Below are 5,107 nucleotides of genomic sequence, written 5' to 3' on the forward strand. Positions count from 1 at the left end.
AGCAGATCCATCCGTTGGTGGTGCAGATCCAGCAGGAGCCGCCGCGGATCCAGCCGTAGTCTCCGTAGTCTCCGTAGTCTCCATCGTCTCCGTAGCCTAAGACCTCAAATTGGAATAGTTTAATAACACTAATTTTAAAATACTATAGAAATGAAACAGAAAAATCAATGAATTTCAACTTTTGTCAAGTATTAGGTAATCCAAAGTTTTTTTTCAAAACTAATATGCAAAAGATATAAATAGATTTTCTAATGTTTGTATATGATTCTCCAAACATCTCTCGTGATCCTTTCAAGTAGCGAAACCTTTTTTTTTCTCGTTTTCTTTCTTTGTTTCCTCACTATTTTTTTTCTTACATTTTTTCAATGTCTACAACTCTTTACATAGAAACCAAATCTTGCATCAGTCAACCGTAAAAGATTGTGACCACCAAAAGTTACAGGAATGATCACCAAACCAAATGTTGCAGTGGTTGATCTTCAAAGATTATAATGGTTCATAAAAATAGTTTTTTTTTTTATGTTCATATGACTATTTTGTTCAAAAGTGAATTTGAACAACAATATGTGAGATTATGCCTTTTGCTGTATAATACAGTTAAATGGTTTATCAAAATTTTGATTTAAGAGCATTCTGAAACTTCACTTTGGGAGAAGATGTTGTACATATTGTAATATATAGAATTGATAAATAATTTTTTTAAAGATGCTACTGTTCAAGTACAAAGCAGTTATAATACAAAATGTATATAATATATAGTAAATATACACAATTTTTAATAACATAACTGAAATATTTTTTATTAAAAACACTTCGTAAAAATCATTTGTTGGGATTATGTGATTGTGTGACCACTCAAAACATGATATTCATTAATACATATGTACGGAATAAAGAAGAATTAAAATAGGATTTCTATAAATTAATATTCGATAAATTAATAAACACTATAAATTAATAAATTTTTCTGGTCTACATTTGGACCGGTTCAAAATATGACACAAATCAATAAAATAATAAAATAATAATATTTAAAAAATTCCTATGTAAATATATGATCTCTTTAAAATATAAATTAATAATTTTTGTATGTATACATTTATTTTATTTCACAATAGAATTATCTCTATATTTTTTAACACTTCAATATATTTTGTTAATATTTAATAACATTATCTCTAAACCACATTTAACTTTTATAAAACGTATTCTATATACACCAAATAATACAATAAAAATTACGTGAAAGTTGAATTTTAAAATTTTAATTAATGCATATACGGTAAAATCAATTATTTCATTTATTTTATAAAAATTATTCTAAAATAAAAAATCCAGAAAACAAAATTTTTTGTAAATTAATAATATTTGATAGTTCTAACATTATTAATTTATAGAGTTTTTACTGTACTATGTTTGAATTTGTGTTTACAAATTTATAACATTATAAATATTGAACTTTTTCAGAAACTTACCGCTATGTTTGCCCACTTATTTTTTGACACCGGACTTCCCAACTTATACGCAAACATAGAGAGATGAGTAATGCACTTGATGTTGTGAAGGCCGTGATGGACCATACTCTTTAGTAATTGTTTTGGTCTTCCTAACAATCCGTCATAGATAAATTCTGAGCGATCTGGATCAACCTTTTGAAATCCTGAAAATGGTGCTTTTATCTGGCTTTCATTTTAAAAATCCAGCATAAAAAGTCTTATATAGAAGTGTTAAATTTCAAAATCATTAGAATCTTCAGATTTTACTTTCTGGCTATGGTGTAATATATGATGAATATGAAAAAAATTTGTCCACTGTGCTAATTTTTTTAAGGCTAAAAAAGAAAAATAGAGAATCGTTGTTTATATATTGCAACACCAAATTACCATAACTTAGTGAAACTTATAGTTCTTTATATATTGACAAGTTCATAAAGTTGTAATAAATGTATATGTTTCTGGAACATATATTGAGCATGTTCGTTTGTCAATCCAGATGAACTATTTAGATAGAAATGAGAATCGTTGTTCGTTTAAACTTAAAATTATGTATCATCCGAATGGCTCAGTTGAATGAGTTTTATAAATTTAGTTTTAATTTTTAAAACTAGTCAACTAAACCAAATAGAACCATCGAAATTGAGATAGTTCAATCAAAATTGTAAAGATATTGTTATACCCTGATACAATTTACGAATTATAAAACACAAACCCTAAAATCTAAAGTCAAAATCTTCAGATCTCTCTCACCGTCTGACTCGCAGTCGCAATGACAGGCGCTCGAAGTTTTTTTTTTTTTTAAGTTCTCACTCTCTGGCAGTCTGTCTCTCACTATCTTCCATTTTAACATGATTAACTGATTAACCTGAAATGACTGATTTGATGTATGTGCAGATCAGTATTAAACCTATTACAACAAAAGACTTTAGGAAATAGCTTCACGGCTCGCTGAGTTTTCAGCATAACAATAGGTCTTAAATAAAATTAACTGTTTATACCAAATGTGAAAACATAAAATATAGAATGTATAAGCCAAAATTTTATGTATATAGTAAATGATCAAGAGCAAAACAAATGTACAAAGACTTAAAACTCTTGAACTTCCTAAATGGCTTTTATCAAAGATCCGTCCACAACTTTCTGGTCGACTTGCTTCCTTTGTGGATACACATCCTGTGAAGGAAGAGATGAGTCGTATTATACCTTTCATCAAAATAATTTATATATTTCCCAGTAAATATTATTACCTATTTCTCTGTCTCTGAGAAGGTTCTTTTTATGTTCTTACGAATAGGCATTCACGTACCGTTCAGATTCGGTTCCGGTATATTCTGTTTTGAGATTTAAGGGATAAATATTTAAACCCTATTCGTATATTTATAGATTTTGATTCGGGTTAAGTTCGGATCTTTGCAAGTTCTGTTCTGGTTCGAATATCCATTTAAACTATGTAAATGAATTTTAAAAATCCTAATATATCTTAAAATTAAAAATAAAAATAATATACATCATATATACTTGAATAATGTATGCTAAATATATAAAATTAACATGAAAATTGATCCGGTTTATATATTTGGATAATGTATTTAAAATAGTCCAGATGTTTTGAGTATTTTTTGATATTTTAGACATTTACTTTTAGTTATTTACAAGTATTTTGGATAATTCCAGGTATTTGAGCATTTTTAGATATTAAATATAAAAATAATTATTATATTTAAGTTTATAAATTGTGATTCGAATATTTTCGGGTACCTAATATTTCAATTCGGTCGGGGTCGGGTTCACTTCTTCAGATATAAATTTTTTGGATCTGTTAGGATATCTTAATAGTTTTGGTTCGGGTTCGATACAACTTTTTGAATCGATTCGGATATTTTGCCCAACCTTAACCTTTCCTGTTTTTCTAATCGAGCCACCTTTCTATAACACATCATTTAATTTATCTTGGCTAACACCAGAGGGTTCCACCTTAATTGGTGTGCCAATAACATAGGACTGGTTAACACGTGTCAAAGGAACACCGTTGTTCTTAAATGGTCTTGAGGGGTCATTTACAAAACATGAACATGTCAGGTGGCAAAAATAGTGAATGCTTCAGATGGATAATAAAAAGGGACATAAGTTAAAACTCGCCGGTCACAGTAAGTAAACGAGAGGTATGCAGTATGCAGTATGCAGTCACAAGCCTAATCAGTAATAAAAAGGGAAGTTGCTTCAAAAATACAACTCTCTTGCCCCCTACCAGAAAGGATGAACAGCACTGTCCCAGCGTGATGCTGGGTATGCAGTATGCAGTCACAAGCCTAATCAGTATGCAGCGTGTAAATATTCAATAGACATCTCCTTCACTTGCCATCATCTTATCCATTAGATTATATATACTACATATAATATCAAAAGTTAATTTTAAATATTATAATTTCAAGTTCTATGTGTACGTACATGAATTATATATTAGCTGTATCACAATTACAATTAAATATTTTGCACATACTCTGGGGATAAATTACGTAAGGAAAAAGTAAACACATAAGAGAACAAATCTAATAAAGTTTTGGACATGAACGTAAATTCTCTACTGTGGGGCCGTCTAGTTGACCCTAATCAAAACAGTTCGAACGATCCACGTACCTCAGTAATCTCCATTTCTCTCGAATTGAAATATAGATTCCCCAATCGAATCCGACTGATTAACATTATATTGCTTGCTTACCCTAAGCGCATCTCCAAACCTACTCCATATTTTACTCAAAAATTGAGAAAATAGAGTAGGAAATGGAGTGATAAACAAACAATAAAAACATTATTCTATTTTATTGTTTGTTCATCACTCTATTTCCCACTTTATTTATTCAATTTTAAAGTAAAATATGGAGTGGAGTTGGAGATGCTCTAACTGATGTTATCTTCGAAATCAAATTTTTGGTATAAGCATAAAAATTCTAGGTCCTTTAGTGTCAATTTGTAAATTCGCACATCCTGAAACGTGCCCAGAAATTCTTTGCCGCCCCCTCACCGCATCAAATGTCTTCTCGGGACGTTTCCGAGATGTCCCGTACAGGAGATGGCTGCTGAGTGACTACCGTACATCATAGGTAAAAAATGGAACATAGATATATATATTGATCAGAGATGTGTGATTTAAGGAGGTATGATTTTAAGGGTTGTGTTGTTTGAGAATGTAACGATTCGGTGAAAGTAACTGTGACAGTTTTTGATGACGTAAGCCACTTAAAAGCATGGGAATTTTTTGTCCGCTAGATGAAAAATTATAACCAAATCTGACTGTTGGATTTAAAGTTTTTTTTCCTATAAAAACTGATTACATCAAACAAAAACATGTTTGCTATTATATATAGATATGTTTTGACTACAAAGAAATTTATATCAATGATGTGGCTGAAATAAGATGGATCTCGTGAGAAGATGAAATTCACACTTTAGTGATGAAAACATCTTTGGAAGAGGTTACGTATTCTGGATCGGTTGAGAATATATGCAGAAATATTAATAAGGTAGATGGGATGCTGAAGATTAGTTACTTTCCAATGGTATTGTATTCGAACAAGCTATCAAATATTTGGTGTGATGAAGACGTTTTGGGT

Source organism: Brassica oleracea, chromosome C8, assembly GCF_000695525.1.
Source record: "Brassica oleracea var. oleracea cultivar TO1000 chromosome C8, BOL, whole genome shotgun sequence".
Classification (NCBI taxonomy): domain Eukaryota; kingdom Viridiplantae; phylum Streptophyta; class Magnoliopsida; order Brassicales; family Brassicaceae; genus Brassica; species Brassica oleracea.